The sequence below is a fragment of the Bombina bombina genome, chromosome 2 (assembly GCF_027579735.1).
Source record: "Bombina bombina isolate aBomBom1 chromosome 2, aBomBom1.pri, whole genome shotgun sequence".
NCBI classification, from domain to species: Eukaryota; Metazoa; Chordata; class Amphibia; order Anura; family Bombinatoridae; genus Bombina; species Bombina bombina.
The window spans coordinates 1,106,890,859-1,106,916,610 of record NC_069500.1 but is presented as its reverse complement, the minus strand read 5'-3'; positions in this window follow the sequence as shown (position 1 = coordinate 1,106,916,610).

Sequence of the window (25,752 nt, the reverse complement as noted above, 5' to 3'; positions counted from 1 at the left end):
AATTACAACAGTCAAGAAACAAATCGAGGCCAAACAGAGAGGATCCTTACTAAAAAGTTGTAAAGGAGATAAACGCAAATTTGAAGGAATAAACTTTGTAACAGATTACAGTGAACAGTTTCCACAAATTGTTAAAATTGTTAAAAAAACATTTCCCCATCCTTGCTGCACACAATAAGCTAATAGACGTAGTACAAAAAGGAGTTAGATGTAGCTCCAGAAAATGCCCAACTTTGGGGTCTATACTATCACTGACTCAATTGAGAGAAAAGAAATCTAACAGTGGCTCGTGGTTAGCCAGCAGAGGTATGTACGGATGTGGTCACAGGAAGTGTAGACCATGTGAATACCTGGATAGGACAAAAGAGTTTAGCTCCTATGTCACAGGAGATGTTTTCCAAATTAAAACTCTTATGAACTGTATGTCCATCCAGGTAATTTAATTCCAGAGACATTAAGTCCAGGATAAGGGAGCATCTGTCAACACTTGGCAGGGGTAAATCAACTACCCCTCTGGTGTGGCACTTCCATGACATACATAATAACAATCTTAACACTCTTAAATGGTGTGCGATAGAAGAAGTAAAGGTGCCTAACAGAGGGGGTGACATTGATAAACTCCTAGCCAAGAGAGAGATCTTCTGGATCTTTAAATTAAGAACCAGACACCCTGAAGGCCTTAATTTAAGATACAACATTATTAATTTTTGGGAAGAGACATAATCTTTGAATATAAGTAATAATAGACCCCAGTATGTTATTGAATATAAAATTGAACATATACTATATGAGGTTATTTAGATAATACCATACCATCCAATATTTATAATATCATTCATAGAATTAGATTGACATAATTCCAAATTAGAGAGTAATTATATCTCACACTTCTTTAAGTATGATATTATACATATACAAACAGACTGGTAGCCTATTATGACATCCTTCCTTTTTTTTCTTATGTTGTAGTGTATTTACAACATACCTAAGCTTTATTTTTCTTACAATTTAATTTTCTTACAATTGGGGTTTATGCAAACATAATAAACAATATATATAAACATGTCTAAAATTGGACATGTGACTTTATAAGTATTGGATTATGTTCCCTTCTTCTTTTCTATCTTCTTCTTCTTTTTTATCTTTATTTCATATTTTATTTCTTATTATTTTTTACTTTTTATTTATTTTATTTTTTTATTTATTTTTTTCTGTTAAGTTCCTCATACATCTCAATTGTTAAGAACCCCATAGTTATGTGACAATAAAGTAAAATATATATTATCAAAGGAGACATAACGTCACAATAGAGAGTTCAAATAGGGTTAAGCTTTTTCTTTAACACAGGTGTTGAAAGCTGAGTAGCGCTGCTCAAGAACCAATCAAATGTTTTTTAATGCTTTTTAAACTAACTAGATCGTGCATGTATTAGACTATCAGTACGGGAGTTTCCCGAAACACGTAAGCTGTATATGCTGCGCTATTTTTTAGCTTTTTCCTTTTGGCGGCTATGTCAAGTTTTTAATGTTTGACAATAAAGATATATTTGTATTCATTATGCCCAAGCGTGGACTTCTCTTCTTCTACAAGCTATTTTAGGCAGAGGATCTATTCACTCCTGCAGTGATCAATGTATCTTGGAGGAGGGGCCACTACAGGAGCACGACTGACGTGCAGCTCGGCAAACGTAGGCTATAGCGTGTGAACACACGGAAGCCAAACAGCATAGGAGATGGAGAAAAGAGTACATCTGCAAAGAGGCCTGAAATCCGATACATACAGAATACGATAAATACAGTGACTCTGGCAAGGTACGTGCATAAAGCATAAACAGCAATATAAGCATGTTAAGTTTTTAAGTGTGAATTTATCCGGACCAGAAGGTTTTCCTTGTCCGTCACCTGACCTGCACTAAGTAAAAAGTGTGAGGAGGTAATATATACCGGGGTGAACACTTAATTTACTAACTTTATGGAGTCACTCATAAGCTGTAATAAAGTCACTAATAAGGGACTAAGAGAAATGTGTTGATTCTTTTCCTGCCCAGTCCGTTTAACGAAGGACATTGACCTTATATATAATAATTGACTTTTTGCATCTACCCCACATTTCTGAATCTTATTGTATTTTTTATCTATTTAGAAATACATAGAACATATTCTATGTGCAGAACATTGGAATGTCAAATATTTAAAGTATTAAACACATAGATAAAACCGTAACTAAATAGGAATATTGCATGCATAAGATTATTCATGTTTTCATCTAAGTAGAAAAGAGAAAATATTTTTTTCATGTAAAAATGAGAAAAATACTTTATTAAATGTCCTCTCTCACAACAAAAGCTTATTTTGAAACCCCTTTTAATTCTCGAAATATAATGGAAGCAAAATTGAGAGGTGAATGGCTAAATATTTCAGAATGGATTTGTTTGATATATAAAAGGGAAAATAGAGAATAGGAACATATTTGTTTACTTTCGGCTAGATTACGAGTTGTGCGTTAAGGTAAAAAAGTAGCGTTAAGAGGTCCTAACACTGCTTTTTAATGCCCGCTGCTATTACGAGTCTTGCAGGTATAGGTGTACTGCACACTTCTTTGGTCTTACCGCAAAACGACCTACGTAAACTTCGTTAAGTCTTTTTTCTATGGGACTTCCATAGCGCCGGTATTATGAGTCTTTCCTGGGTGGTCAAAAAGTGAGCGGTACACCCTACCCCGTCAAGAGTCCTAACGCATTTAAAAGTCAGTAGTTAAGAGTTTTATGGTACAACGCCGTAACATAAAACTCATAACTAGAGTGCTGAAAAGTACACTAACACCCATAAACTACATATTAACCCCAAAACTGAGGCCCTCCCGCATCGCAAACACTAAAATAAAATGTTTAACCCCTAATCTGCCGCTCTGGACACCACGCAACTATAATAAACATATTAACTCCTAAACCGCCGCACTCCCGCCTCGCAAACATTAGTTAAATATTATTAACCCCTAATCTGCAATCAGCCAATAGGATTGAAGTTCAATCCTATTGGCTGATCCAATAAGCCAATAGGATTGAGCTCGCATTCTATTGGCTGTTCCAATCAGCCAATAGAATGCAAGCTCAATCCTATTGGCTGATTGCATCAGCCAATAGGATTTTTTCTACCTTAATTCCGATTGGCTGATAGAATTCTATCAGCCAATCGGAATCTAAGGGACGCCATCTTGGATGACGTCACTTAAAGGAACCTTCATCGTCTTTCGTCGTCGGAAGAAGAGGATGCTCCGCGTCGGATGTCTTGAAGATGGAGCCGCTCCGCGTCAGATGGATGAAGATAGAAGATGCCGTCTGGATGAAGACTTTTGACCGTCTGGAGGACTACTTCGCCCGACTTAAATGAAGACTTCTCCCGGCTTCGTTGAGGACTTCGTTGGATGAAGACTTCTGCCGCTTCCTTGAGGATGGATGTCCGGTCTTCAGAACAGTAAGTCGATCTTCAGGGGGTTAGTGTTAGGTTTTTTTAAGGGTTTATTGGGTGGGTTTTATTTTTAAGTTAGGGTTTGGGCCTGCAATAGAGCTAACTGCCCATTTAAGGGCAATGCCCATCTAAATGCCCTTTTCAGGGCAATGGGGAGCTTAGTTTTTTTTAGATAGTATTTTATTTGGGGGGTTGGTTGTGTGGGTGGTGGGTTTTACTGTTTGGGGGGTTGTTTGTATTTTATTTTACAGGTAAAAGAGCTGATTACTTTGGGGCAATGCCCCGTAAAAGGCCCTTTTAAGGGCTATTGGTAGTTTAGTTTAGGCTAGGGTTTTTTTATTTTGGGGGTCTTTTTTTATTTTGATAGGGCTATTAGATTAGGTGTAATTAGTTTAACTATCTGTAATTTGTTTATTATTTTCTGTAATTTAGTGTTTTGTTTTTTTTGTACTTTAGCTAATTTAATTTAATTTAGGTAATTGTATTTAATTTAATTAATTTATTTAATTATAGTGTAGTGTTAGGTGTTATTGTAACTTAGGTTAGGTTTTGTACTATTGTACCTAGTTAAAATAAATATAAACTTGCATGTGAAATAAAAATAAAACCTAAGCTAGGTACAATGTAACTATTAGTTATATTGTAGCTAGTTTAGGGTTTATTTTACAGGTAAGTATTTAGTTTTAAATAGGAATAATTTAGTTAATTATAGGAATTTTTAGTTAGATTTATTTTAATTATATTTAAGTTAGGGGGTGTTAGGGTTAGGGGTTAATACATTTAGTATAATGGCGGCGACGGGGGCAGCAAATTAGGGGTTAATAAATGTAGGTAGGTGGCGGCGATGTTAGGGACGGCAGATTAGGGGTTAATAATATTTAACTAATGTTTGCGAGGCGGGAGTGTGGCGGTTTAGGGGTTAATATGTTTATTATAGTGGCGGCGACGTTGGGGGCAGCAGATTAGGGGTTAATAAGTGTAGGTAGGTTGCGGCGACATTGGGGGTGGCAGATTAGGGATTAATAAATATAATGTAGGTGTCAGGGATGTTGGGGGCAGCAGATTAGGGGTTCATAAGTATAATGTAGGTGGCGGCGGTGTCCGGAGCGGCAGATTAGGGGTTAATAAGTATAATAAAGGTGTCGGCGATGTCGGGGGTGGCAGATTGGGGTTAATAAGTGTAAGATTAGGGGTGTTTAGACTCGGGGTTCATGTTAGGGTGTTAGGTGTAAACTTACATTTTATTTCCCAATAGGAATCAATGGGGCTGCGTTTCTGAGCTTTACGCTGCTTTTTTGCAGGTGTTAGACTTTTTCTCAGCGGGCCATTGATTCCTATGGGGAAATCGTGCACGAGCACGTACGACCACCTCGCCGCTGACTTAAGCAGCGCTGGTATTGGAGTGCGGTAAGGAGCAAAATTTTGCTCAACGCTCACTTCTTGTCTTTTAACGCCGGATTTGTAAAAACCTGTAATACCAGCGCTGCAGGTAAGTGAGCGGTGAGACAAAACTGCTCGTTAGCACCGCACAGCTCAAAACGAAAAACTCGTAATCTAGCCGTTTTTTATATTTTGTATTTTATATTTTGTATTTTAATTGATTTTTCTTTTGCATGTTTTTACAGATTCGATTATATTCATCATTGTGAAAAACATATGAGTCTATTGAAGAAATACTTATTTTTTAAATTAATATTTTATATATTTTTTATTATACTTTGCTTAAATTAACTATAGTCATGAAAAGTGTACATGCTAGAGAATTGGAGTGGGAGTTTTTTTACTTTGTTTTTTTCTCTCCTATTATCACATATTGCAATCCTCATCATTTTACAGAGGATAATAAAGTGACACTAAGTTGTTTTGCGCTCCCTTCCACCCCCCATGTTCTTTTTTTTTTGTCTATCGCATTTTTATTAAAACGTTTTTTCCTCATACCATATTTTACTTTTCACAGGGGAATATAAAATAACCTTTTTTTTCCACTCTCTCACATATTGTAACCCTCTTTACATTTGCAGTCCCCCTTTTATTCTCACATATGGTAACCCTCATCACTTCATAGAGGATGACAAAGTCACACCTGGAGTGGTATTTGAGTGGTATTTTTGTTTCCTCTCTCTCTCCTATCCCTTTAGAGTAATGTTTTGGTTATTGAATCTTTACTTTAAAAGTAACTTAAATTATTTTAAAGGAAATGATACAAGAATTCTGTTTTAATTATGATTTTTTTATGTTTATTTTTCTCATGATATGTACAAAAAATATCTATTTCTGTTCAGATTAGCTTCATAAATAAAAGGGAAAAAAATAAACACAAAATTAACAATCCTGTGTGGTAGAAACACCCCAGCCTATGCAATACTGTTAAACAACGACAATCCTAACAACATAGTATCAATATTATCATGTTCTCAGTGGCCTCCCCATAAATTTCTTCTTGGTGAACACTTCCAGAAAGCCCACCGGTAATTTGTGGGTGGAACTTTGGCAGGAGTGCGAGACTGGGCATGTCACAGGCAGGGCTTGGCTGGATCTGTATAGCGGTAGAACAGAAGAGGGCGCCACAATAGTGCATCAGTTACTTGGTCTCAATACACGCAATACAATTTATACTTACAAAGTATAAAGCACTTGATAAGTGCCGCAAATGCCTGCTGGACCTTTATTAGCTGTCCAGAAAGCTATCCTCTTGATGTTGTTGTGCAGTAACCTGATCAAAGCAGTACTCTGATAGGGTCTGTAGAAGACACCCGTAGGACAAATACTCCAGGTTCTGTTAGATTCAGTAAGGAATTCTCCTCAATGTGCTGAGAAAAGGTTTTAAACAGTGGGTGGAAGCTAAACACTGTTAGCTATAGCAGATTCAAGAAAGTGATTATTAAAAGTCGTGAAACAAATGTCTAAAAACAATATAGACTTTAATTAAAATGTGCAAGTAACACACAACGCGTTTCCCAGTCATAGTGACCGTTTCATCAGGTATGTAAAAACATAAAATGATTCACGACTTAAAAAGCCCTGTTCGGTGTCTATAGCCATCTAGGGTGCATGCGTACGAATTTACCTACTGTCAATGAGCTGTCTAGCAATGACCGGCTTCTATGTTACTGGATATTAAGACAAATGTGTTACAATGATTAACACACCCGCAAAACTAATAGTAATGTGGAAAAAGATTAATTATGTTGCAAAATAAAGATTTATACTACGCATGTAGCCGCTATCTACACAGTTTGTGTGTCATTAAAGGAGCCAGCCGTAGCCAACAATACCATTGTAAAGAGGTACATTCATGTACATTACAATAACTAGAAAGTCCTATATCTAATCCTCATATATACAAATGCACATAAGTATAGGTTGCAAACAGAGATGGTAAATTGATGATAAAGTAATCTCATAGAATGGCCAATCAAGTTTTGATCTCCAATTATCCATGGAGCAAATATTAAATTAAATAAAATGTACCAATATTGTTACGCTAATAGTAAAATTCCAAACCTACAGGATAGTGGTTAAATTGACTATTTTAAGAGACTATAGAAAATTATAGATAACTAATCTAATACACTATATATCATTATTGATAATCGGTATAAATGAACTAAGTGAATCCTACATTAGAATTGTACATTACACAGCATAAGTGTAAAATATATCTATTTCTGTTCAGATTATCTTCATAAATAAAAGGGGGAAAAATAAACACAAAATTAACTTGGTTTCAATCCTGTGTGGTAGAAAACGACGACAATCCTAACAAAATAGTATCAATATTATCATTTTCTCAGTGGCCTCCACATAAATTTCTTCTTGGTGAACACTTCCAGAAAGCCCACCAGTAATTTGTGGGTGGAGTTTAGGCAGGAGTGCGAGACTGGGCATGTCACAGGCAGGACTTGGCTGGAGCTGCCACAGTGCTTGGGCAGAGTGGTGGTGGGAAGCCACCATTGGGAGGGGCACATGAGGGGAAATCCATTATGCTGGGGGGCTAGTACCCCTTCCCCTGGTCTCTCCCTGGTGATGCCGCTGTATGTGCTTAGCAGGCAGTGGCTCTTTAACTGCACAAAAAAGTATACAAGCAGAAATAAAAAAACATATTTTGATAAATAGCTATACATGGATACTTTAAACCCTATTAACTTTCTCAAGATGTAAAGTCTGCATGTTACTGGTAAATTTTAAAAACAAACAGCTTGTTTATTGAACCCTTTTCTGGCAATACTATGAAGAACATAATTTTACATATCCTTAGCACTGCCTTTCAGTATCTACCTCAAACATATGTAGGAATCACTGTTTGTTTTAACCTGTGACATGAACCCTGCAATATTTTCTCCCCTACACATTGGTTGAATATTTTTTTAAGTTCACTTGCAGTATCCACCTCCTTATTAGCTGTTTACCATGGTAAATGGTGTCCTTAACATATTTTAATACATATATACTATACACTATACTGTTACTGTGAAGCTTATAAGGATTCATTGCCTACTGTAACAAACAAACCATTTTCCTGTCTGGGACCACATATTCACCAGCATAAGGTGGAGTACAAAAGCTGGAATGAATGGCCGAGATACCCAACTCACTACAAACCCTTAAAGGGACAGTCAACACCAGAATTTTTGTTGTTTTAAAAGATAGATAATTACCCATTCCCCTGTTTTGCATAACCAACACAGTTATAATTATACACGTTATACCTCTGTAATCACCTTGTATCCAAGCCTCAGCAGACGGCCCCCTTATTTCAGTTCTTTTGACAGACTTGCATTTTAGTCAATCAGAGCTTTCTCCATGGTAAATTTGCGTGCATGAGCTCAATGTTATCTATATGAAACACGTGAACTAATGCCCTCTAGTAGTGAAAAACTATCAAAATGCATTAAGATTAGAGGCGGCCTTCAAGGTCTAAGAAATTAGCATATGAACCTCCTAGGTTTAGCTTTCAACCAAGAATATCAAGAGAACAAAGCAAAATTGGTGATAAAATTAAATTGGAAAGTTGTTTAAAATTACATGCCCAATTTGAAGCATGAAAGGTTTTTTTGGACTTGACTGTCCCTTTAATAGAGCATTGCAAGTGAAACACAGTAACCAAGGAAAAGCTTGGGGTAAGAAAGCAAAGAAATTAAACTTAGTAGCAGAACTCTAGTACTTTAGCACCTGCAAAGTAAAGTAATAAATAAGTAATAAAAAGTTAATTAATAATTCTTAATACCAAACTCGCATAGTCACCTTAATGCAGATCTCTTGAGAACAGTTGCATCCAAGGTAATAAGGCACTGGTGAATCAGGTAACAGCAGAAATAGTGCAGGGAAATAATCTAATACAAAAGCAAACTGCAAGTTATTTTGGTCAGGTAGATAATAAGGAAATTCAAAGTCAAACAGTCCAGGTCAAAGCATCACAGGGAAAAATAGCAAAACATAATTTAACAAATGCAAAGTCTAAAAACAAGCTAAAGTTAAAAGGGATTTTAAGCATTTATATTTAACTGGACAGTATATACAATTATTCTGCAAATCAGGGGCAGTTTCATTTATGAAATTTTATTAAGACACTTTATTTGTAAAATATTTACCATCTAGTGATGGTAAACATTGCACCGTTCCTCCGCCCGTGTCTCATACTTCTTTTAGCTGTGCGATGACGAATCTAGTTTCATCCAATCATTGTGTGCCCCTCATGATGTCCAGCTAAATACCAGCGTACGCTAGTGTGCTAGAAATTAGACAAACATCACAGCCAATATGTCCCAGATGACCAACTTGGCCTATTGGTTATTAGTTATTAGTTTATATCATGTCATAAAGGATGACTCAAGGCATGCTAACTATCATAATTGGGAAGTTTAAGAATGCCATCCTCAAGTGACATCCTGTCATAGGATTCCCTCACACAGTGGAAGCTTGGACTGATCTCAAGAGAGACTAAAAGTATATAGGGGGCATACCTAATGTGTGGGGGATAATACACTACCACATAGAACCAGCAAATAGTATATCACATCAGCCAGCACTTTCATTCTATCAGTGTCCATTTTTGGCAACATGCACATTATGAACATGTTTGTGGTGTATGCTGGATCCTGTCACAACTACCATATGCCCAGGCACTCGTCTATGTGGCCAAAGTTGGAGGCCACAAAGTGTCATCAAGCATGGATTAGTACTAATGCACAGCACGCATACATACATTTACAATGAATGGAACAGAATTGGAGGTCTATTTTAAATGCTCTCAGACATATGTGTATATTAAATATGTGCCCACCAAGCTTTATTTTGATCTTTGAAATGTCTTTAATGTTCTCTACATCAATAAGCACACTGACATGCAAGGTTCCTTGTTACATCCATGGCAGCACAGCTGCTCAGGGATTCTGTAGGCCCCGAGCACTGACAAATTCACTGTCAATCACTAACAGCACAAAAGGCCGGTGGCAGGGTCAGCAGAAACAGTAGCAGTATCTTCACATGGAAACTCCAAACATAGGACACTGACATTGGCAAACCTGAAGAGTGTTGACTTCATGAAACCAAAGACCTTCAGAAAATAAGCACAGTCTATTTATGTGTTTCACATGCATGCTACTGTATCAATGACATGACAGAGAATGACATTTGGGCAGGGGAATTGAGCCCAGGATTTTAGGGACTTTGTGCTTTGTATTGGAAGATTTAGTCATACATAAGTTTTTACATGTACATATATTACTTTTCAGTTAAGGTCAGACTTTGGTGGAAAGATGTTCACTGACAAAGTCTGCAATGGATCAAATTACTGAAAGAGACATATTGAGAAGATGTGGATAAACTAAGGGAAACATCTTTAGGGACAACTAAAAGGTATATGTTTTTGTAAAATTAGTATAGTTACAGAATGCATAACCCAGTGACTCATATGAACAGCTAGCACAAAAAACCCCACAAATTACAGTCATCTGTAAAATTAAAATGTGGTGCATGACATGAGATTTTTCCCCAGAATCACCCAAACAAATAAAGAAATCACTCCAAAGAAAGCATGATTCTTTTTTTTTTTTACTAAAGTGCTTGAAATATGACAAACATATTGGCAAAATAAAAAAAAGTTCATACAGTACTGACCCAAAATATGCACTATTAGCACTTCTGTTTCCCTGCTATATCATCTGTCACCTAGAGGTAGGAGTGTGTCAAAATAAAATATAACCTTTATTGGAAGATATTAAAAACAAATAATGCGTTTAAAAAAACAAGACTGGTGCCTTCTTTTTTTTTTTTAAATTTCCTACTTATGCACAGCACTCTAGCCCTAACACAAGTTTTAAGATAAGAATTTCAATTAAAGGGCATTCCCACCTATACCAGTGTAGTGCTATTGCTTCTTTCTTTCATGACAAAAATATTGTTTATAAAAGAAAAAACATAGTTCTACATAAACACGTCATGATTTTAATTTTCTAAAAGGAAGAAATCTACTGCAAGTCAACCACAAACATACTTTTTTAATCAGTGCTCTAGAGGATTGCACAGTATCCAATACAAATTGAAGTAACTGAATTTGCCTACTTTGATTTTTAAGGATTCTTTTGAAATGATGTTCTCAACAAATATTTCTTGCATAGCTGTAAAACTTGGTTCAGATTCTGTACACACATCACATTTTGTAGGCTCAGCTTGAATGCCCAGGACCTCATCCTTTTTCACAACATCTGCAAATGTTAAACAATGTGTTAATGTCATATTTGTATTACTTTTAAAAGCCTTATCAAAAGGCTGCTCTTCATCTATTAATTTGTAGAATTTCTCATTGATTGGAACAGCCAATAGAATGCGAGCTCACTCCTATTGGCTGATTGCATCAGCCAATAGGATGGAAGTTCAATCCTATTGGCTGATTGCATCAGCCAATAGGATTTTTTCTACCTTAATTCCGATTGGCTGATAGAATTCTATCAGCCAATCGGAATCTAAAGGACGCCATCTTGGATGACGTCACTTAAAGGAACCTTCATTCGTCAGGTAGTTGTCGGATGAAGAGGATGCTCCGCGTCAGATGTCTTGAAGATGGAGCCGCTCCGCTTCGGATGGATGAAGATAGAAGATGCCGTCTGGATGAAGACTTCTGCCCGTCTGGAGGACCACTTCGCCCGGCTTGGATGAAGACTTCTCCCGGCTTCTTTGAGGACTTCGGCCCGGTTGGATAAAGACTTCTGCCGCTTCCTTGAGGATGGATGTCCGGTCTTCAGAGCTGTAAGACGATCTTCTTTTTTTTAAGAATGTATTGAGTGGGTTTTATTTTTAGGTTAGGGTTTGGGCCTGCAAACAAGCTAACTGCCCTTTTAAGTGCAATGCCCATCCAAATGCCCTTTTCAGGGCAATGGGGAGCTTAGTTTTTTTTGTTAGGTTTTTATTTGGGGGGTTGTCTGTGTGGGTGGTGGGTTTTACTGTTGGGGGGGTTGTTTGTATTTTTTTTACAGGTAAAAGAGCTGATTACTTTGGGGCAATGCCCCGCAAAAGGCCCTTTTAAGGGCTATTGGTAGTTTAGTTTAGGCTAGGTTTTTTTTTTATTTTGGGGGGCCTTTTTATTTTGATAGGGCTATTAGATTAGATGTAATTAGTTTAAATATCTGTAATTTGTTTATTATTTTCTGTAATTTAGTGTTTTGTTTTTTTTGTACTTTAGCTAATTTAATTTAATTTATTTAATTGTATTTAATTTAGTTTATTTAATTATAGTGTAGTGTTAGGTGTTATTATAACTTAGTTTAGATTTTATTTTACATGTACTTTGGTATTTATTTTAGCTAGGTAGTTATTAAATAGTTATTTATTTAATAACTATTCTACCTAGTTAAAATAAATACAAACTTGCCTGTAAAGTAAAAATAAACCCTAAGCTAGATACAATGTAACTATTAGTTATATTGTAGCTAGCTTAGGGTTTATTTTAGTTTTAAATAGGAATAATTTAGTTAATTATAGTAATTTTATTTAGATTTATTGTAATTATATTTAAGTTAGGGAGTGTTAGGGTTAGGGTTAGACTTAGTTTTAGGGGTTAATACATTTAGTATAGTGGCGGCGACGTTAGGGGTGGCAGATTAGGGGTTAATAAATGTAGGTAGGTTGCGGCGACATTGGGGGCAGCAGATTAGGGGTTAATAAATATAATGTAGGTGGCGGCGGTGTCCAGAGCGGCAGATTAGGGGTTAATAAATATAATGTAGGTGTCGGCGATGTCGGGGGCGGCGGATTAGGGGTTAATAAGTGTAAGATTAGGGGTGTTTAGACTCGTGTTAGGGTGTTAGGTGTAAACATAAATTTTATTTCCCCTTAGGAATCAATGGGGCTGCATTAGGGAGTTTTACGCTGCTTTTTTGCAGGTGTTAGACTTTTTTTCAGCCGGCTCTCCCCGTTGATTCCTATGGGGAAATCGTGCACGAGCACGTACGACCAGCTCAACGCTAACTTAAGCAGCGCTGGTATTGGAGTGCGGTAATGAGCAACATTTTGCTCAACGCTCACTTCTTGTCTTTTAACAACGGGTTTGTAAAAACTTGTAATACCCGCCACGCATGTAAGTGAGGCAAAACTGCTCGTTAGCACCGCACAGCCTCTAACGCAAAACTCGTAATCTAGCCGAATATTTCTCCTTTTTATACATGGCAGTTCTGACTTTCTTTGAAAGGGTTAATAATAACCGAAGTTGTTTTGCAAATGAGGGACATGCATTTAGAAATAAGTTAGGGTACTTTTCCATTTTGTTTCATTATTGCCAAAGTAGAGTAGGAGCTGAAATTACCCCATCTCATCTCTCTTTGTTGCTTCCGTCTGGGGGATTCATGGAGGGGTAAAGCATCAATTCAAGACTTTCACTTGGGGTCGACACCAATCCTCTGGCACCCAACCTAAGTGAAACTTGTGGATTGACGCTTTGCCCTCCTTGAATCTCCCAGAGAGGGGAGATGGGGGAATTTCAGCTTTTTCAGTACTTTGGCAATAATGAACAAGAAATCTATAGCGCGATTTTCTGGCAGTGGCAGTCCGGTAATGGAAAAGTTCCCTAAATTATATATTAGAAGTATATAGGTAGTATAGATAAGGTAGTAGTTAATTTATATTAGTAAATAGTTAATAGTTAAAAGTAAGTTTTTCATAGGATTCTATCAGCCAATCGGAATTAAGGTAGGAAAAATCCGATTGGTTGATTTAATCAGCCCATCGGATTGAACTTCAATCCGATTGGCTGATTGGATCAGCCAATAGAATTGACGTTGCATTCTATTGGCTGATCCAATCAGCCAGTCGGATTGAAGTTCAATATATTACAATATATTGTAATATTTTTTTATTTTTTGTAATTTAGTGTTTGTTTGTTTTTGTAATATAGTTTAGTTTATTTAATTGTATTTTATATTAGATAATTGTAGTTAATTTATTTAATTAATTTATTGATAGTGTAGTGTTGTAACTTAGGTCAGGATTTATTTTACAGGTAATTTTGTAATTATTATTGTTATTATTTTAACTAGGTAGCTATTAAATAGTTATTAACTATTTAATAGCTATTGTACCTAGTTAAAATAAATACAAAGTTACCTGTAAAATAAATATAAATCCTAAAATAGCTACAGTGTAATTATTAATTATATTGTAGCTATTTTAGGGTTTATTTTATAGGTAAGTATTTAGTTTTAAATAGGAATACTTTAGTCAATAATATTAATATTATTTAGATTTATTATAATAATAATAATAATAATAATTAAGTTAGGGGGTGTTAGGGTTAGACTTAGGTTTAGGGGGTAATATATTTTTTTTTTATAAATCAAAGATTTTTATTGAGGTTTTTATACTCAAGCAAAAATATGAACACACATATGTTCTTTCACATATACAGTCATTACAAAGATAACATGTAAAAGTACACAAATGAGCAATGCTATCTACATACCCATCAGAACATAAATATAGAACCTCAGTTTTTAAGATTAATATACCTCCCAACAAAATTATAGGTCACTTCCGAACCTATACCCAATAGTATGCATCTCGAGAGGGGGCTAGGGTGATATAGAGCCACTCTTGGGCATGGTGGACAAATAGAGTCCAGTTAGTGAGGAGCGGAATTAATACCGCTGAAGAAAAAAAAAATTCACCACGTTGGGTGAATGGTTAATATTACCCCCCAGGGACTGACGTTAAACCGTGGGGGGGGGGGGAGGTGGTTTAAATATATAGTCAGTGCAGGACAGCTATCTTCTTTTCTACAGAATGACTCTATGTATGCTCATTTACATCATTTTGACACATAAATGCTGCGCCTAAATACTAGCGGGGCCTTTTTATACTTATTCCTTCATTTAATCTAAACCCACTTGTTAAAGTAACAGCTCTATAATATAGAAAGATTAATCTAAACATTCAGCCTTCAGTAATGTGGGTTATTTTTACAGTAGCTGGAGCTCAGATGAAATGGGTACCCTAATTAATATGCAGTATCTGCATATTACACAATGATAAAAGATAAGGTAACCTGCATATTATCTCTGGTGATCTCCCATCTCCCCCGCCGGCTGAGGGAGATAAAAGGTACAGCGGATCAATGCTTAAGAGGTACCCCCACATATTTATATATATACACATATTCCCCCAAGAGTCAATTTGTTTCAATAAGTAACTATCTGTTCACATAGAAATGAATGTTAGACTAAGCAGCCAGGAAATAGTATAGCTTCAACATTAGTATGACAACCTATTGTGTAAATTCCACCGATAACAGTATAGGTAATAGTGTAGGGTCTTCATATTATCTAGAAGCTTTGTGGGTAATAGCCTGTGCGCAAACTAAAGTGGCAAATGTCTGAGCTATCTTATCAGTGATTAGAAGGGTTAAATACTGCGGTCCCCAACATATCCATGCATATCATATAGCTATGGAAAGGATTGTCTAACTGTGGAGGCAAGCATATATTGATATTAAAACCTATCATATCTAGGAAAGCTCTAAGGAGGTAAGATTATTATCTTTAGACATAGTAGGAACAAACACAGCGTGGTGTGATGCGAAACCCATGGGTCGCTACAGAACAGTGGCATATAAACAAGAATCACAAGAAATAAGTGAGTGATAATAAACACACAATGAGACATAGTTTACATTATAAATAAGCTGCTGAGTCAATAAGCACTGTGTAAGGAATCACTAGCATATCGACTTCTTTCAGTAATGAAGGCTGAGAACAGGAGAGCTTATATTGAGGACAATTACCACCAGCTGGAAGGACTGCGCAGGTATCTTAGTTCCTCTGTATGGGATTTAGCAGAGGAAAGCTAAGGTCACTATTGGCATCCACATTGTAAACCCCTGATGTATGATACAGATACTCTAAAAACACAACCAAAACCACAAACTCTGTATATTACAACCCTCGTGTACTTTTAAATGGAGAAGCATAACATAACATGTGCAGATAATGTAATATTAAAATAGTTTACACTGCAGACCGCTGTATACTCATTAAAACAGTTCTCTAAGTACTATAATAAAGAAAAGCAAAACTGTTAGACATACAAACTTATAATGAACAGCAAGCATTGGTGAGCTTCAACCAAAGTCCCGAATATGCACTAAAACTCTGATCTGTAAGTGTAGAGATAAGAGTTCACTAATTTAGGTCAGAATTTTCTCTACCCCACACCCACTCTGGAGCAGCCTTCTCTAATGGCGTCAGGCTGAGTGATGTGCTGATACATTAGTGCGCTGCAATTAATTTTCAAGATAGGGATGCCACTGATTTCTATTAGCAGAGTGGTGATTTCTTGATGAAAAGATAGGTAAGGATTTCCAGCAGATTTCATGAATCTCCGGAGGTCTGGACCCAAGAGAGATATGTTGGAAGCTGTTTGATGGCTCGATGGCTAATGTGAATCGGTCGCTTCATCAAGGGATTAAAAGTTAAATCTTCTGAGTCTGCCATGCAAACCGGGTGCGCTTCAGGTTTCACGTTGTTGTCGGTACATGCCACCTCCAAACCCGGGGTAACTCCCCTACTCTGGCGTCTGCTCATCTCAGCGTGCTCCTCAAAAGCCGCAGTAGAGAGACCAGCTTGTTTCTTCTCCCCTTGTAGGCTAGGGAGACTTTTAGTTAAGGTACCGGTATCTTCCTCTTCATAGAAGCTGCAACCCTCGACCTCTAGTATTCTTGTAAGAGAATGGTAGTGCGCATCCATCTTGCTTGCCAGCTGTAATAGGAGATCTGTAAACTCCATTGTAAGTTTGATCGGAATTATGCTAGTTGGTTGCAAAATACCTCCTTTTCTTTGTGAATATAAGCATTTAGACTAGCAAATATAGAGTTCACTTATCTTCCGAGTACACTGTGTAGAATCAACTCTAGACGCGCCATGTGGGTCCCAGTAAACAGTGTTATTATGCAGTGTTCTCCGGGGAAATACGAGTCATGAGAGAGAAGAGCTGAGGACTCCACTAACTCCCTTGATTACCAAACTCATTGGAGATGTCTTTTAAAGGAGATAATATATCATTTTAGACTCTTTACATCCAGTTTATTACCAGAGCTCAGGTTAGATGCGACTGCTCCCTTCAGCTGTAGGCTCCGCCCCCCCGGGGTAATATATTTAATGTAGGTGGTGGCGGTGTCGGGGGATCAGATTAAGGGGTAATATATTTAATGTAGGTGGCGGCGGTGTAGGGGGATCAGATTAGGGGGTTAATATATTTAATGTAGTTGGCGGCGGTGTAGGGGGGTCAGATTAGAGGGTAATACAGTTAATGTAGGTGGTGGCAGTGTAGGGGGATCAGATTAGGGGGTAATACATTAAATGTAGGTGTCGGCGGTGTAGGGGGATCAGATTAGGGGGTAATACATTTAATGTAAGTGGCGGCTGTGTAGGGGGGTCAGATTAGGGGGTAATACATTTAATGTAGGTGGCGGTGGTGTAGGGGGGTCAGATTAGAGGTTAATACATTTAATGTAGGTAGCGGCGGTGTAGGGGGGTCAGATTAGGGGGTAATATATTTAATGTAGGTGGCGGCGGGGTCCGGGAGCGGCGGTTTAGGGGTTAATACATATAATGTAGGTGATGGCGGGGTCCGGGAGCGGCGGTTTAGGGGTTAATACATTTATTATTAGGAGTGAGAGGGGGGATTGCGGATATAGGGGTATACGTGCCGGGATGATGTTTGGGAGGCATGTTAGACAGTTTAACAACTGCCGGCGGGGTATATTGGATACCCTGATGTGCAAGGTGAAACTACGAGTGGTGCAGGTTCCCTAGCTGTAAAAAATCCTAAGCTACTCATTGCCCCTAAAGGGGCATTTGTATGGGCATTGCCCTTAAAGGGGCATTCAGCTCTTTTTCACTGCCCTTAAAAGGGCATTCAGCACTTTTATAATTGCCCAAAGCCCTAATCTAAAAAATAAAACCCACCCAAAAAAAAAAACCTAACACTAACCCCATAAAATCTACCACACGGTTCCTGAAGTCTAGACCCCATAAAATCAACTCACGGTTCCTGAAGTCCAGACATCCATCTTTATCCAGGCGGTGAGAAGTCTTCATCCAGGCAGTGACACCATCCATCTCGTGGACGTCTTCTATCTTCATCCCGGCGGTGCGGAGCAGAGCTATCCGGGAAGACATCCTGCACAGAGCGTCCTCTTTATACGGTCACCGCCGTACACTGAAGTTGAATGCAAGGTAGCTGTTTCAAAATAGCATACCTTGCATCCCAATTGGCTGATTTGATTCTTCAAATTCAGGCAATAGGAAGAGAGCTTTTGGAAATCCTATTGGCTGTTCAAAGCAGCCAATAGGATGAGAGCTACTGAAATCTTATTGACTGTTCAAATCAGCCAATAGGATTTCAGTAGCTCTCATCCTATTTATTTTTGATAATTTAATTTATTATTTTTTGTGATCTTAATGTTTTTAATTTTTTGTAATTTTAGTGTTGTTGTTTTTTGTAATGTTAGATTTTTTTTAATTTTTCATAGGATTAGTTTTTTTTAAATTTGTAATTTAGGATTTTTAATTGGTAGTTTCTTTTTTTTATTAGAATAGTAATGTTAGGTTAATTTATAGTTTAATATTAGGTTTCTTTTTTTTACAGGTAAGTTTTTATTTATTTAAATATAGTTATATTGTAATTTTAATTTAAAGTTGGGGGGTGTTAGGTTTAGGGGTTAATAGTTTAATTTAGTGTTTTGCGGTGATGTGGGAGGCAGGAGGTTTAGGGTTTAATATCTTTATTATAGTGGCGGCAATGTCGGGGAGCGGTGGTTTAGAGGTTAATATATTTAATATAATTAAATAGTGTTGGCGAAGTGGGTGGGTGGCAGATTAGGGGTTAATACATTTATTTAATAGTCGCGATGTGGGCGGCAGATTAGGGGTTAATAAGTTTTAAATAGTGTTTGCTATGCGGGAGGGTGGCAATTTAGGGGTTAATAGGTAGTTTATGTGTGTTAGTGTACTTTGTAACAGTTTAGTTATGAGTTTTGTGAAACATTTTTGTTTTCAAAATCCATAACTACTTGCCTAAGATGGCAGTATGGATCTTGTCAATATAGGCTGTAACGCAAGCATTTTAGCATTTTTGAGTGCGGAATAAGCTATACCGCCGCGACTCGTAATATACGTTCCTGGCCATTCCACACGCAATAGTCAATTTTTCAGTGGTAAAGCTGTACTGAAAACCCCATAATCTAGCAGAATGTTAATTAGAAAATATCCATATCCACAAAATTAATACATTTATATTTTTATTTGTAAATGTTTGACATTTTACATTACAAATATTTAATTAAATATCAAGTTACCTAGGGAATCCAATATCAGTATAATAAAATCTTGCATTTCTGGCACAAATAAGTCTTTAAAATTATTGCTATAATCTAGTGTCTGAAATACAAGTTAAACATTTTTTGTAGTCAAACGATTTGTACATAATTTGACATATTGAAAAAATGATCTTACCTGCTGAACTCTCATCTTTGCCATGTACATTTTTTTCAATATTTGTGGGATGGGAGGGGGACACAGAACCCACATAAAAGGGATGTGATGGGTCTTCAGAACAAATAATAATCAGTTGCGAAACGTCAGAAACAATTTTCCTACCTTAAGAGGTTCAGGAAATCTTTTTCATACTGTTTAAATTTTGGTTGCCAAATTATTCCAATTATGTTCTTAGCTTTTAGTTTTTTTTAAATTTGCCTAATTGTTTTTCTTCCTTAAAACCTTTCCTTTTGAAGTCGGAAATTCTTTTGCGACATTGCGGAACAAATTTTTCATTCTGCGCAGTCAAGTTGACAATATCTGGGATGTCACTCCACATAAGATCCCTTTCATGTGGGTTCTTCGTCCTCCTCCTCAATCCCATTAGGTAGATATATTGTGGCTTCTAAGGCGGTCACAAGCACTTAATTTTCTTCAAAAGTAAATCGTGATGCCATAATGGCAATATTTGTCAAGACTAATGAGATTTTAACCCTTCCTGCTAGAACTCATTCGTCTACATCTGAACAAAGTACAAATGTAAACAAATGAGTACAAATTTAAATCAACGATCGTTCATGCACGTTGATTTAAATTATGCGATTGGGTCAGGGGTGGAGTGCCTATGAAGCTAGGCATGCCCCCAGTCCACGATCCTATATATGAAGCAGGTGTGGTTTCCGGACAGCCAAATGGTTAGGACGTTTGATACCATTCAAATGGCGCTAAATCCCAGCCCAATTAGAATACCGTAGAACGTCCTAACTGCGGGAAGGGGTAAGGAAGCGGTACAATTTATATATATTTTTTGTTGTGCAATTAGTAAAATGTGTTATAAATTCTCATTGGCTGTTAATATGGATGATAATTCTTTTTGTGGTGAAATAAACTTTGCATTGAATTATGGTTGATGTGTGTGTTGTTTAAAAAACTGTGATTGGTTGAAAAGTGTGGCACATTTAGAATTGTTTTACATTATGCATATGTCAGATATGTATAGACTGACCATATACATTATTAGTGAAGACAACAAAAGACTCCATACAAAAAGCCACAAAATAGGAAATACAGATGATTACCAAGTACATCAAATGTTATTTATGAGTCAGAATTGATTGTCTAAAAATGCACGTCTGTCAAAAGAACTGAGATTGGGGGCAGTCTGCAGAGGCTTAGGTACAAGGTTATAACAGAGGTAAAAAATATATTGATATAACTGTATTGGTTATGCAAAACTGGTGAATGGGTAATAAAGGAATTATCTTTCTTTTTAAACAATACAATTCTGGAGTAAACTGTTAGAGGGTAGCATATTCAGAAGAAATGTGAGGAATCATGGGGGTGTTGGATTCATGGAATAAACTTTCCATTGAGGTTGTAAACACAAAGACTGTAAATGAATTCACAAATGCCTGGTACATGTATAAGGCTATCCAAAGAAAAAGTAACATGTAATATGAGTAGACTTGATGGGCCCTTTTGGTTCTTATCTACATCAAATTCTATGTTTCTATGTCCCTTTAACATTGCACATGCAACCCCCTGTTTTCTGGTGGCCAGTCAACCAGCGAATGTCTTTAAACCTCTGCTACTTAACTATCATTTCAGTTGGGCCTGAAATGATAGGACCCTATAAGTTGTTTAAAATTGCATGGTCTAGCAGCTAATTCATGAAAGAAAAATTTGAGGTTTGTATCCCCTTAAAAGGACACTCAAGTTAAAATTAAGCTTTCATTATTCAGATAGAGCATGCAATTTTGAACAACTTCCCAATTTACATCCATTAACAAAATGTGCACAGTCTTTTTATATTTACATAATTTGAGTCATCAGCTTCTACTGAGCATGTGCAAGAATTCACAGCATATATGCATTTTTGATATTTTACAGGGTGAGTGGAAATAGACATAACTGAAATTTGTCAGATAAAAAATCTACTGCTCATTTGAAGTTCATACTACTTTGTTGATTATGCAAATCTAGTGTAAAAGTATAATGATATGTATTAAAGGTAGTGAAAGGTGAAACAGTATACTGGGTCTGCACAATATAAAGCCATAATATATTATTTGAGTGTAATTTGCATAATAGGTGGATTAAAAAGGCTGCTAAAGCAGTTCTTAACATCACATTTGGCTATTGCACTTGTGTCTAGTGCTAGTCTTGCTGCCCACACAGCCTCAGACAGGTATGTACAAACTGTTTGTTTGCCTATAAATCCTGAACATGACTATTACATTTTTACGTTTCTTTAACAGGTTTTTTTGTAATAAAACAAAAATTAAATCTCTTATATGGTGAGCCAGGTGTCTATTTTAAAAGGCTATACTTTAGGGATAATCTGACAATTGAATATCTGCTATATAAAAGGGACAATCTACTCCAGAATTTTTATTGTTTAAAAATATATACCATCCCTTTATTACCCATTATGCAGTTTTGCATGACCAGCACTGTTATATTTGTACACTGTATACATTGTACACTAGATTTTTATTTGCATAAATGAGTTGTAGATGATCCATTTATATAGCCCTCTGGGAGTGTTTTGTAACAATGTATAGTTTGGCTTATTTTTTATTAACATTGTGATAATTATCAGACTCCTAATCAAGCCCCACATTGTCAGATGTATACATGCGTTTACAGACTCCTGTTGGCTCCTGTTTATGTTATCTGTCTTTTCATATGCAGGGAAGGGAGGAGGGTCTGCACTTATTGTTTTTTTCAGCCCCTTTCACTGGGTGTCCCAGCCTAACCTCATCAACAGTGCTAAACTGGGAGCTTCTAAGTAAGTTTTTAAAAAGTTTTATACTGGATTTTTAGATCAGTATCTGTGCATATTCTTCTTCATAGTAGTGTCTATTATATGCAGTTATATGAAAATTGGTGTACACTGTCCCTTTAATATATTTTTTACCCCTGTGATTACGTTCTAAGCCTCTGCAAACAACCCCTTATTTTAGTTCTTTTTACAGACTTGAATTTTAGCCAGTCAGTGCTGACTCCTAGGTTACTCCACCGGAGTGAGCACAATGTCATCTAAGTGCCACAAATAACCTTGTGCTGTCTAGCTGTAAAAAATTATCAAAATGCCCAGAGATAAGAGGCAACCTTAAAGGGCTTATAAATTAGCATATGAACCTACCTAGGTTTAACTTTCAACAAAGAATACAAAGAGATCTATCTATCTATTGGGTTCTTGCAAAGCGCGGCTAATCACCCGTGAGGGTCTCAAGGTGCTGGAGGATGATGAAGTTAAGTCAAAGAGCCAGGTTTTGAGGTCCTCTCTGAACTTGGGTAGGGAGGTGGCTTGTCTGAGGTGCAGTGGGAGAGTGTTCCATGTCTTGGCTGCTAGATGAGAGAAGGATCTGCCTCTAGCTGTGGTTTTCCTGAAGCGGGGAACGATTGCGAAGGCTTGGTCTGCCAATCGAAGCTGTCTGGCGAAGGTGTAGAAGGTGACGCAGTGGTTGATGTATTCGGGACCGATGTTGTGGAGGGCCTTGAACACATGGGTGAGAAGTTTGAACGTGATCCTTTTGTTGATGGGGAGCCAGTGCAGGTCCTGCAGGTGTTTGGTGATGTGGCATTGGCGAGGCATGTCGAGGATGAGTCTGGCCCAGGCGTTCTGGATGCGCTAGAGCCTCTTTTGGAGCTTGATGGTGGTGCTAACATAGAGTGTGTTGCCGTAATCTAGTCGGCTGCTGATGAGGGCATGGGTGACTGTCTTCCTGGTGACGGTTGGGATCCACTTGAAGATCTTTCACAGCAGGTGGAGTATGTGGAAGCATGAAGAGGAGACAGTGTTGATTTGTCAGTAAATGGAGGAGTCCAGGATGACGCCTAGATTTCATGCATGGTCGGTAGGGGTTGTCGGGTGTCCGAGGGCTGTGGGCCACCAGGATTCATCCCAGACGGATGTGGTGGGTCCGAGGATGAGGACTTCGGTCTTGTCTGAGTTCAGCTGGAGGCAGCTGTCTCTTATCGAGGCAGCGACTGCTGTCAGAACAAAGAAGAGAACAAAGCAAGTTTGATGGTAAAAGTAAATTGGAAAGATGTTTAAAATTGCATGCCCTATCTGAATCATGAAGTTTAATTTTGACTAGAATGTCCCTTTAATGAAAATCCAAAGAGACTATACTTCCCCTCTTTCTCTCCTCATGCATGTTCTCTGCTTTAATAGTCATTGCCAGTGCAAATACAACGGGGGGATTTGCGCTCTACCTGTAGAGTAAAACCTCAAGTATACCATATGTCATATGTAAAACCTCAAGTATACCATATGTCATATGTAAAACCTCAAGTATACCATATGTCATATGTTAAACCTCAAGTATACCATATGTCATATGTAAAACCTCAAGTATACCATATGTCATATGTAAAACCTCAAGTATACCATATGTCATATGTAAAACCTCAAGTATACCATATGTCATATGTAAAACCTCAAGTATACCATATGTCATATGTAAAACCTCAAGTATACCATATGTCATAAACCAGTCTAAATAGTTACCACAAACATGCAAAGCTTTTTGGCAACTGGAATTTCTGTAAGACAAAAGCAAAGCTGAAAAATTTACTTTTTTCTAATTTTATTTTAAACTAGCTGACTCATTTTCACCTGCAATATTTGTGACTCAAAGAACATTGCTAGCTGTGCTAGAAATTTTTTTGCCATGTCAAAGCTTATTCAGCTGCAAGAATTAAAAGCATTTTTTTACAGGCTAAAGAAAATTCCCTCAAGTCTTTAAAGTGCGTTTAATGCCATTAACAGATGTCAACCAAGTTTGCTGAGTAGTCTGGTCTGTGCAATTCATTGTAATGACTATGGAACAAGTCTTTTGCCTGAGAAAAGCAATGAGAAGTAAAGATTTTAATTATTCTATTTTTTTGTTAGAAATATTTGGACGTTGCTGAGCATTTTCGGTGATTAATTTTCTTAGGTTAATAAATAATTTGTTCATATTATTAAAGATGCTGTCGGCATTTATCGATGTCTGGCGAACATGAATGCTACAGCGGATCATGTCTGCCAGACACACGATAAATCAGTCCCATTGTGTAATTTCTTGTACCTAAATAATGTGAGAAATTTTTCAATTAAAATTTTATACATAAATTTGTCATCATTTTGCTATATGTGTTTAGTGCTCTTTAAAAGGAATCATTATCTTCATTATTCGATGTGCCTTTTTAGGCTACTTCACTGTTGAAACATTCTTTGTGATATTTTTTTTTTTTAAACTTTTATTTATGACCAATAGAGGGCGCAAGGTTACAAATTACATTCTCTGCCCACCACGCAGGGTGAGCCAAAAATGGAAATGAGACATTACAAGAATTTGTGATTTCATACAGTAATACACATGTCAGACGGTGCTATAATAGGTAAGGATTTGCACCACAGTATTGTTTTTTTTTCAACATTGTTAACAAACAAACAAACAAACAAACAGACAAACCTCAGGGGAAAATAGGAGGGGGGGGGAAGTGGAGAGAGTCAGGGGAGAAGGAAGGGCAGAATGTGAAGGAATGGGGAGCACAGCAGACAAACAAACAGACAAATAGGGGAAATAGGAGGAGGGGGAGGGAAGAGAGTCAAGGGAGAGGGAAGGGCAGAATGGAAAGGAATGGGGGAACACAGCAAATGTAAACGGTTATATCAATCACGTTTCTACTAGTCTCGCAGGGCGATCCATGAAATGGCAGGCTCTCAATGATCGATTCATATAAAATGACAGTATACATTGCTGGGGCTATAACCATGCAAAATTATAATAAACCATGATAAACCAAAATCCACTACAGCCAGTACCGTCTCCCACCCCATGCAGACATCATTCTGTGCAATATATATTGAGAACAATTGTTTTTCAGAGAGGTTTAGCTTTACACTGGATTGTGCAGTCATGGGAGCCTTATTCAGAGCGGGATACATAGTGATATGCAATGCGAATGAGGAGTTATCTAGTATTCTTGTTTTGTGGGTTATCTAATTGTTCCGGTCAGGGTTTAGGGATTATAGTATGAGAGTAAAAATAGTTCTGGAGTGGCGGTTAAAGGGAGACATCTGTGTCACCTTGGTCTAATAATAAGTAGAGTAGTGGTATTCTAGGAGTTAGTGGCATGTATTTAGTTATGATACCTCAGCATTATTTGGGGTATTTAATTTCAAATGCTGGAGTGTTTGCTGTAGGTGCTGAGTATGATGTATGTTATAGGGTAATAGTTGTGTAAAGGCCGAAGACCCATTAGAGTAA